Raw genomic sequence first — 11804 nt, forward strand, 5'->3', positions numbered from 1 at the left:
TCAAAAAACATCCGGTTTTCCCAATCCGCAAATAGTTTATCATTCTGCTTTCTGATCTGACGCTGCAGCAAAGTCGGTTTAAAGGCACAATATCATTCTGTATTCAACTTCTTTGAAGTATTGTTTTATATTATAAATGATATGATGATTGATGATATGATGTTATATAAACAAAGGTTTATTACATTTTTCCCCGTTAATTGTACCGTTTCTTTGGGAGTTTAAGATAAGATCAAATAAGAAGTACTTTATTGATCCCAAGTTGGGAAATGTTTGTGTTGCAGCAGCATAAAAAGACATGGCATTGTCAAATAAAATTAAAAGACTAGAAATAAACATTTTAAAATGTCAACATCTCAATAGCAATAAAATATTGGCGTTCTGCTCAAGGTTATAATGTTGAATTACAAATGTACAGGGACAAAATATAAAACAACGTATAATATATACATAAGTATGTGAGTAATGGAATATCAAATATAAGATTGGATATAAATATGAAATGTGCAGTGTGATTTAGAGTCCAGTTGTCAAAGAGCAGATAGTGATGCTGGGGTCAAAGGACAGAGGGTGTCAAATGTGTACGCTGCGTTATTGGGCTATATAAATAAAATGTGATTGATTGATTGATTGCTGCCTGAAAATGTTGAACTTCCCTCCATTGATCCAGCTTACCAACGTACGATACCGGCCTGCTGAGCCAATTGGTAAAACACTATCAAACCACCTCAACTCTTTACTTCTGTTGACAGCCACTTAATCGGAAAAAAAAAGGTCTGAACTCCTGTCTGCTAATTTATCCAATGACTGTCATTGAAATAATAATACATTACATTTATAAAGCGCTTTTCCTGATGCTCAAAGCGCTTACAAGCAAGTAAAACAAAAAGAACAACAAAAGTAGAAAGTGTTAAGCTAGGAGGAATAAGGGCCAGGGGTTAGTTGATTGTGAGTTGAAGGCAAGAGTGAAACGGTGAGTTTTGAGGGATTGTTTGAATGATGTGAGAGTGATGGCGGATCTGACGTGGCTGGGGAGGGAGTTCCAGAGTGTGGGGGAGGCTGCTGCGAAGGCCCTGTCACCCCAGGTCCGGAGCTTTGTCCTGATGGGCTGCAGTAGGTTAGCTTCAGCAGACCTGAGGCGACGGGTGGGGGTGTGTCGTTGGATGAGGTCACAGAGGTAGGGGAGGGTTTTTTTGGACATATTGAAATATATAGAAATGAAACTAATCTGAATGTCCTGCAGCGCTGAATGATAGCAGGGATTACAGCACACAGCAGGTGGCAGGATAACCACTCCAGTGAGTCTCTGAATCAAAAAATACTGCAGGCAGGTTATCACTTTCTGATACTGATCTGACCAGGTACGGCCCGCCGCACTGTCGTTATAGATGTTCGCATAGGGCGCTAAACTGTAGAGGGAGCGCAGGAGGTGCACGCCAAATCTTTTTTTCTTTTTTTCAAACATTTTTTTAAAATATATGTATATGTTTTGTTCTTTTTTTAGGCGCCCCCCAGATCAGGATTCATATGTTTTTTTGAGAATATGAAAAATAAAACGTAGGGGCGCCCCAAAACACTACCCTCTATGTTTTTTTTGGTTTTGTCCTGCGCTGAGAGAAGAGTTACGACAACGGAAGTCCAAAATGCTTGATCGCGTGGTTTAGGGAGACTCAATTGTTCCCCGGAAGTTCGTGGTGGGACATTTTAATGCATGATTACCGGAGATAGAACTACGATTTTTGGTAATAAGTAGTGAATAAAGGTTTTGATTCGCAATATGTATAAAACATATTGATGTGTATGTAGTTACATCAATATTTGAAAAAGTTACATTTGCTAATATTTGAGGATTAAGATCAAATAAGAAGTACTTTATTGATACCGTGTTAGGGTTAGGGTTAGGGAAATGTTTGCTTTGCAGCAGCAAAATACAAGGCATTGTGCATGTACACAAGACAGTTAAAAGACTAGAATTAAACAATCGAAAATGTAAACATCTCAAATAGAAATAAAATAGCAGAAAATATACATAGTGTGAACAGCTATCTTACCTGTTGACATACATGTTAATGTACATGTTAGTTAATTAGGCTGCAGGTGAAAATGTACCTGTCCGAAGTGAACCTGCTGCTACACAATCAGCAGGACAGACATTGATCCCGAGTACCACAGCACAGTCTGCAGCACGTGACCCCATAAAGGCAGCAGCTGTTGACCCTGCCGACTGGCCATCCTTATCTGATAAGGTCAGAACAGACTTTGTGAGCAGAGGACCCTATCAGGCAAAACCACACTTAATTTTTCCAAAAAGACAGGATGGGAGAAGCTGCCACCAACACAACTTTTATTGAATTCTAACTAAAGCAAGTGTGGTTTTTGTATTTGTGTGTACATTTTCAATGTATACTATAGGACAGTAAATCAAAAATATCGTTTAAAACTGGAGAGATAAATAATATGAATAAATGAATGAATGTTAATTAGTAAAATAAGATATGAATGAACAACAAAAATAAAATAAGTTACATGTATTTGTTATTGGCTATGGTAGGTTACTTTTTCATATGGGTGTTTTAGAGTTCCCCTAGATCAGGTCTCTAGTAATTGTTTGATCAAAGTGCACCAGATTGAAGCATTTTACTTTAAAATGTTAAAAAAAATCTTCCCGGGGAGGCATACCCCCGGACCCCCTAGAGCAGGGGGTGCCACACTTTTTTGGCTGGTGAGCTACTTTTGAAATGACCAGCTCACCGAGGTCTACCAACCAAAAAAAAAATCCCAAATTGCAAGGGTTGCTGAATAACACGTTTTATTTATACATGGGATAACTACAATAGGGCTTCCTGGAACAAACGACTAATTTGATAATCGATTAATCTATCGATTAATGAAACGATTAATGGACTATTCGGACTATTACTGCCTTGCACAATTTCTCAAACGCTCTTATTTAGCCATCAACTTTTAGATTTAGCTTGAGGTTGTTTTAGGCATGTGGAAACAAACAATGAAGACAATGAAGATGAATACTTGATTAAAAAATAAACACATTATTAAATTAACTTAACAAATTGTGAACAAAATTAACATTGCTTTTTATTTAAATAAAATAAATAATATTTCACATCAAAAGAAACAACAATGTTTTAACAAATCGTATTAAATAATCTGATGACAGAACTGTAAACAGAATAGCTGAAACTTTAACAAAATAAATAACTCATTTACCTCTAATCATTAACCCATGTTTGTATAATGGAGTTAAATCCGTGTGTTGCTGCTAGCATACATAACACCTGACGTGGAAACGTTACTCGTGGATGGGGCTACAGAGCTGCTAGAAAGACAGTCGAACTAGGTGCATTCCTCCGTCTGAATGTGGTGCACTTTTGCTAAATGTTTAGACAAATTGCTCGTGTTACCGCCCTTACATACTAAACTCTCTTGGCAAGGAGCATTGACCACCTCAAGACGGGTAACATTTAACCGCCGCCGTGTGTTGCTGCATGTAGCAGCTGCGTGTTTGTAAACTGCCCCGCCCCCTCGCTATGGGTTCAGAACAGTCTCATAATACACACATGCACACAGAAGGATTCACACTTGTATGTCATGATCCACACTTGTGTTTTTCAATGCACACACAAATGTGTTCCGTTTCATATACATGTAAATAAAATCCAAATACAGAAAAAAGTTTTAAATGTGTATTTTTGATCCACACATATTTGTTTTCCGTTTAAAACCTCTGAACCTGCAAACACAAACCGCTTTCTGTGCATGGATCGCTGTGCATTTGTGTGTGGGTTTTTTGAGACTCCCCTGACGGTCAGCCGATTCGTACTTGTAATTGTTTCTATCTATAGCCAATCAGATGTCTCCTCAATTCTAAGCCAATCACATTAACAGTTTGCTTTCAATCCCCAAGGCCAAACTCCAGAGCTTCGGGGACAGAGCCTTCTCTGTGGCAGCCCCGAAGCTCTGGAACTCCCTCCCCCAAGACCTCCGTGAGTCTGATTCCCTCACCCTGTTCCAGTCCCGTCTCAAAACCCACCTCTTCAACTCTGCTTATCCTTAAACCCGCCCCTCCCCCCTCTGAACCAACATCCTCCTGACTGCTTTTCTGTTTTTGTTTTGTTTTTGTTTGTGTTTTTGTTCTTGTTTTGTTTGTCGACCTTACTCGTAATGTAAGGCGTCTTTGGGTCTAGAAAAGCGCTATGTAAATCCCATTTATTATTATTATTATTATGAGCGCGCCCCCACGAGGGTAGATTTCTTGCGTTCATGGCGTAGTGCACGCATTATGTACGCATTTTGCGCAGTCCGGAGCTGACAGGTCCATGGAGCCTGCCTGCAGGTGCTCATCTCAGGACACCTCCACTCTCAGTACATTGCCACTTTCCGAACAGGAAATGCACGCAAATACGAGCCTTTATATTATTAAGGTACAGCGCCACTTTCCGAACCATTGATTAATGCTTGTGTGTACACAAAAATGGCAGGCAAAACCGTTTTAAATGTGTGTTTCCTGTATGGCGAATACAGCTGCTTTATTTATGTCTGTATGAAGTTGTTGTGAGTGTGGAGGGAGCAGCTACAGGTTAGCTTAGCCTAATCGATCAGTGCACTACGAAGCCAGTGCGGGAAAGTGACCTGTCACCGGGGGGGGGGGGGGGGGGGGGCGGTCATTATCGGCCGATATTCACTCTAAATAGTTAGGCCGATCAGGAGAGCTGGATCTGATCGATATGGACATAAACGCGAGTGGAGGACGCGAGAGAGAGATCAGATCAGCTGCTGAGTCTGACGGAGACACGCAGCTCTGCATGATCACCTGATGCTCCGCCCTCTGTTTAGCGAGCTGACCGGACTGCGCAAAATGCGTATATGAAGTGTCATGAACGCAAGAAATCATACCCTCGTGGGGGCGCGCTCATGTGATTGGCTTAGACTGGAGGAGACATCTGATTGGCTATAGATGAGAGAAAGTACAAGTACGAATCGGGTGAGCGTCAGGGGAGTCTCAAAAAACCCACACACGAATGCACAGCGATCCGTGCACAGAAAGCGGTTTGTGTTTGCAGGTTCAGAGGTTTTAAACGGAAAACAAATATGTGTGGATCAAAAATACATGTACAACTTTTGTCTGTGTTTGGATTTTATTCACATGTATATGAAACAGAACACGTTGTGTGTGCATTGAAAAACACAAGTGTGGATCCAGAAATACAAGTGTGAATCCTTTTGCGGATCATGAAATACAAGTGTGAATCCTTCCGTGTGCATGTGTGTATTATGAGACTGTTCTGAGCCCATACCTCGCACACAGACGGGAGAGAGAGATCTCGTCTCGATTGGAAAGATAAAAAATACACCGACCATAGACGCATTTGTTTGTCTTTTTGCATGTTAGAAATGAGTTGGCAACACTAAGACTGCGAGATAATGTTTGTGTAGCAATAATACATGACCTTTCTCAACTCGCTACTCGGAGGGAAGTCGCTGTCATATGCCTTGTGAACACTCCGATAATGCCTCTCCACGTTACCTTTCTTTGGCAGAGCGACGCTTGCTTTACAAATAAGGCAAATAACCTTTGAATGTGACATCACAAAAAAATATTCTTCCTCCCATTCTGTGTGGAAATGGTATGTCTTTAGCTTTTTGCTCGGTCCCCGCACTCATTTTGTTGTTTGTCTCTTTAACTTAATTTGAGTTTTCCCGGCACTTGACTGATTGTGTATCGCTTTGCATTCTGGGTTAACAGACTGGAAAGCGATAGGTCGCTTTTTCTGTCAATCAAGTAAACTCCTGAATTAAGTGGCAGGGAGGCCAAGGGAGGAGGGATCAAAACCTGTTTTGTCCATTTTAACGGAGCTGAATTTTTTTTTGTATGAATGACTCGCGATCTACCAGCATTGCCCCCGCGGTCGACAGGTCGCCCGTGGTCGACGTACTGGGCACCTCTGCCCTAGAGGATGTGACATCCACCCCCCACTTCAAACATGTTCATACAATACTGAATACATTTGAAGCTACGGCACAGGTGAGCCATGTTAGCGTTTTTAGCTACCTAGCTCCACATGTTTTGATGTCTGTTCTTGTTATTATCTCCGAGAGTTTGTATAATTGAGTGATAATGAGGGTACCCCTCGATTCTGTGCCCCCTCACGATGTGAAACGATGGGTTGGATGTGCAGCAAAGATAAATAATAAGGTTTTGTGAATGAATTTTGGTGCGGTCATCTGTTAGCATTTTTCGCTCGTTGCTAGTTCAGAGGCTCAGCGCTAGCATTGTGGGGTTTTAAAAAAGAAAAAAAAAGAATGATCAGTTAGATGAGTTTCTTCCCGTTACATGGATATAAAACATTCATAGTTTTTTAAATGAACATGCCCCAGTGCATGACATTAAGGATTTTGGGAGATGATCTAAGCTAATCTAAGCTAATCACATCTAAGCTAATTTACAGATGGCCCTGAGCCCAATAGAGATTGCCCTGAAAAATGCGGGCGGACGAAATGGCACGAAGTGTTTGGGGGGCCTCCCCCTAGAAAATTTAGATTTTTGCAGGTCTTACTGTAGATGTCTGGTGCATTCTCTAGACTGAATTATGAGATGAACCACCACAATATTATATTGTACAATTTCAATTGTATTCTTCATTTCACTTGTTTGTTTGTTCTTGTTTCTGTTTGCTCGCTTGCATGCCCTGCATAGCTATAAGAAATACTTAAGTTGTTGGTCAAGACACTTTCCATCTGATGAAGGCAAATGCCTTCCCAGATGTAGAAAAGTAGAAAACATTACATTCAGTTGTAACTGCCAAAACAAACATTATTTACACTATTATGGCCCCTGTTAAAAATGTTTGTAATGTTATCTACTGTAAGTTGGTCGAGCGAATGCCTCCTCATCCGGAAGCTGACCGAGCAGACCCGAGCAGCAGTCGAGAGGAGCCGAGCACATCCTCGAAGCACACAAAATGGCGACGTCAGAGTTCCCGTTGGCCGGCAAATCTAAATCTCTTCGGTCAAAATCATTTCCCTTTAGCGCAATTGGCAGTTGCGCCACTTATGTGACAGACAAGAAGAGTATGTGACAGATGAGAATATTACATTTTAATGTCTAACACTTCATGTGGAGAAAGAGATGTGCTGTATGGGTTGATTGTGCGTTGATCTGTTGGTAATGCCTCGGGGTTCCGGTGGGCATGTAAACAAATGCATAATGCTGCGCTATACTATGTGGCCTCACCCGGTTGCATAGCGACACTTATTGCTTAGGTGTTTTTAATAAGCAGGTAGTCATATCATTAGCTAGAACTAGCTAGATCTGATCGATATGGACATAAACGCGAGTGAAGTCTAATCTGACGGGAGAGAGAGGTCAGCTGCTGCTGACGAGTCGACACGCAGCTCTGCATGATCACATGCAGCGGTGAGCGGAACAAAATACACACTTCAGGTTAGAATATCACACGTAGCTATTTTAATTACCTCTCAAACTACCGTAACTAGTTATAGATATGTTTAGTTTTAATGTCGGGTCACTCATTACTGGATCCGCGAGCTGCATGATACTGGCATAATAGATTGCCCAGTCGGGCAACCAGCAGGTGAGGCTTCATTGTCCGAGCTAAATACTAGATGGCCCCGGGCCATCGGGCAGTTGTTAATGTCGAGCCCTGTGCCCTCAAACACTGTTTCCTGCCAGATGTTGCAGGAGGGCCCCGGTACCGGGGTCTCTCGGGCTTAACACTAAAACTGAGCCTTTTCTGTCGGCTCAGATTTGATTTCTGCTTTTTTAAACTGTGGTATGTGCCGATGTGTTTCATAGGTGTGTAGGATACTGCCTCAATATGCTGAATGAAAGACAGGTTTTCCTATCAATCAAATCCTTTTTTATCCTAAATATCTTTCTTTCTACTTTTCTAAGGTCACATTGTTCTGTTGTCTTACATTGGATATTGAGGTAATCCAAAAGTAACAGAAAGTAATCAGGTTACTTTTATATTTTGATACTCAGATTAGGTTACTGATTGCATTGGTAAGTAATTGCGATTTTTAAAGTAACCCTCCTAACCCTTTGTATAACTCAAACTTGAATGTCTCGTGCTCTCCAGTCGTGTTTGGCTGCTGTTCCTAATCTGGGACGATGCAGTCTCTCCTCTGATTTGTCCCGTGTTGGTTTGAATTATAAACTGTAGCCAAGGCAGGACAGAGGGGACAAGGGAGTTTCCTTTTAGAAATGGAACGAGGCCCCAGGCTGTAACATGATAACAGTAGCTGACGACTGTTGTGCCAAGAGGTTACTATAGGTCAAAGACTACTGTAATGAGTTTAGAGGGTGACTGTTCTGTCTGTAAACCGATTCAAAATTTGACCGGTCCCGTTTTAACTGCTATTACATTAACACAAACACCATTAATCATCACCAAATGTCATTTAACACCCTTTCAAACTGTACATATTGTGTCAGACTACTGGTATACATGAAACACTGCCGTAAATATACAAAGAATAGACACTGAACATGTATTGCGTGAGCCAGGTGTGATCCATGTGGGGGGATGGGCACATAAGAGCGGGAAATGTGTGAAATTGTTCTGTGTGCGTGCTTGTGAGTGCCAGGTGTGGTTCACATGGGCATAAGGGGGGGAGAACACTGTGTGTGTGTGTGTGTGTGTGTGTGTGTGTGTGTGTGTGTGTGTGTGTGTGTGTGTGTGTGTGTGTGTGTGTGTGTGTGTGTGTGTGTGTGTGTGTGTGTGTGTGTGTGTGTGTGTGTGTGTGTGTGTGTGTGTGTGTGTGTGTGTGTGTGTGTGTGTGTGTGTGTGTGTGATAAAACACACACCGGATCCGGATGGTTACTAATTCCTTTTCTTCATGGCGGTCATTTTTGAGCGGGAACACCATGTGTGTTACAAAGTTCACTAAATCATCCAAAATTCCATGAAAGTAGTGATCAGCAATTGTATGTTCTAATGTCTACTGTGAAGGATATCATAAAGCTTTAATGCAGTCAAATGTAAAACAAAAAAGTTATGATTGATCAAAGTAGTAAATCGGTCAGATTTGACCCGAAGACAACAGGAGGGTTAATCTCATCAAAACCTTTTGGAAATAAGATTAGTAACATGTACATGTTGAGCTAGATATGTATGTTGAGCTAGATAAATGTGTATAATAAAGACTTATACCTGCTGAGGGCTGGTTGATGATATTGTGACGCTGCTTCAATATGCTGCCTTCGTCTCTCCAGTGAGGTTTATCATTTAAAATAATTTTTCTTGTGCATATTTTTGTGTGGGTATTCTTATTTTACTTTCTTGTGTTCTGTATGACTCTTGATTTTTGCAAAACGTATCAAATAAAAAAGCAAATTCCTTGTATGGTTAGACTTTGCCATACATAGATGCAGTGGTGTAGTGGGCGTTGGACGCGGGGGTACGCCGTACCCCCACTTATTTGAAGCATGATTTCTTTTTTTAATAGTCTAATACATCTAAAATCATTGCCAGTGTTATCAGTTGCAAGTGTGTGTTTGTTGTAATAAAGACGAAAACATAATAGGCAGATTTCACAGTGATTATAATAAAAACGTAGCTCAAGCATTTATGCAACTTGATTTGAAGCGTGTGTGTGTGAGGGGCAGAACCGTGTGTGTAGGGTGACCAGGTGTCCCGCACTGTGCGGGACTGCACACACAGCATTTTTATTATTTGTCCCACACATTGAGACTATGTCCCGCATTTGAGTGATAGTCGCGCAGAAAGGCCGGATTGGTTCGCTGACAGCCGGCACCGCCCTTTATTGTCTAAACGGCATCATTTAAGTTGCACCCCCCCCCCCCAGTTGACAGTTCACGAGCGCGTCCATAGTGTCTCCGGCCCACCCACCACCCCATCCACCCAGTAAAAAAATCCCCACTACACCACTGCATAGATGTCTAAATGAGCTTCTCAAAAGAACTGCTATGATTATGAATAAAATACAAGTTGAGAAAATTAACATAATAATTTGTATCATATTCAGCAATTTTGTTTATGTTCACGTTTCTTTGCACAGTCCAATCAATTTATCTTGCACTAAAATACATGTGCTGTCTCAGTTTGCATTTAAGAAATGTTGAATTACTTCAGTTCTAGTATCATAAGTCGGATCATAAGTCTAAAGTGCTGAAGCTGTTCCTCTTTTCCCTCCAGATGTTGGAGGTTATCAAGACAATAACCGAACAGCTCCTCCCTGTGGACAAATCTGAAACTCAATACATAAGTACGAGGGAGTTTGTGAGTTAATGAGTTGCAAGGCAATCACTTTTTAAATGCTTTTCATCAAATAAAGAAAAAGATGCGCTCTATGGCTATGAGTGTGATTGACTCGGCTTCTGGACAAATAGACACTGAGGTAAGCTGAGATCATGAAGACAGTGAGGAATAAACCGCTCAGGCATTAAACTGCATGCCCATAACACGTTTTTGCTTTCATTCATTTCATAATTTACTTATTAACAGGTGCCTCCACTATTTTCCACATGGCTCTGCTCCTAAAGCACGCTGAAATGAGCACGTTTCCATTTTTAATGCTTCAAATCACAACATTTAACATTCATCTTACCTCAAGTAGCTGCAATAGGCTATGCCACGTTAATATTTAGGAGTACGATTTTTTTTTTAAATGTTGTAATAATGAGTTTTTCAGTCCTAAAGATTCATAAAAGTCATATTCATTCAAAAAAAATGGTAGTGACACAACGCACCTACATTTGTGTGTAGTAAATGTGTAACTGTGTGGTTAAGTATCCACAGAATAATAAACACTGCAGAGAGAGGAAGTGATCTCAGGGTGCGTTCAATGACACATTTTGTTTAGTGGGAAGCATCGGAATTTTGCCACACGATCAAACAGGTGGTATTTACTTTTCACACACTGCTGAACAAACATGGAATACATATTAGCAGAGATGGGAGAAGTACTCAGTTATTGTACTTGAGTAAAAGTAGAAGTACCAGAGTGTAGGAATACTCTGTTACAGTAAAAGTCCTGCATTCAAAACGTTACTCAAGTAAACGTAGAAAAGTATTATCATCAAAATATAGTTAAAGTAGCGACAGCAAAAGTAGTCATTGTGCAGATTGGTCCATTTCAGAATAATATATATGATATTTTTTATAATGATTGATTATTAAAGTGTTATCAAAGCCGGTCAAGGTGCAGCTAGTTTTAATGACTTGGTATACCGCAGCGTAGCTTGTGAATTGACTCAAGGTGGAACTAAAGTCTGATTTAACACTTGATTATATTTCACATTATTCATCCACATCTTTAAAGTAACTAAAGGTATTACATACATGTAGTGGAGTAAAAGTACACCATTCACCTCTGAATTGTAGTGGAGTAGAAGTACACAGTATCTCAAAGTTATACTTAAGTACAGTACTTGAGTACATCTACTTGGTTACTTTACACCTCTGCCAATATCACAAAACAAGTTTGTCTCAGTGGGATTTACAGAATAACAAACATAGATGACATATGATTACATATAGTTAAAATGACAAGAAAATACATAACACAAATTAAATTAATTTAATGGGGTTAAGGTTAAATTAATTAAAGCCACCTGTGTTATGCAAGATTATTGAACAGGAGCAAACGCACTCAAAGGCGACATATATCGAGTGTGAAATGAACGAGGGTCAATTAATACATGAAAAATGAAGGTTATATCTTATATGAAATCAAATTAGATATTCTTTTAGCATATGTATATTATTTGTATTTGTTACTAAGCTCACATATTTCAAAGT

Source organism: Notothenia rossii, assembly GCF_949606895.1.
Source record: "Notothenia rossii genome assembly, chromosome: 5".
NCBI classification, from domain to species: Eukaryota; Metazoa; Chordata; class Actinopteri; order Perciformes; family Nototheniidae; genus Notothenia; species Notothenia rossii.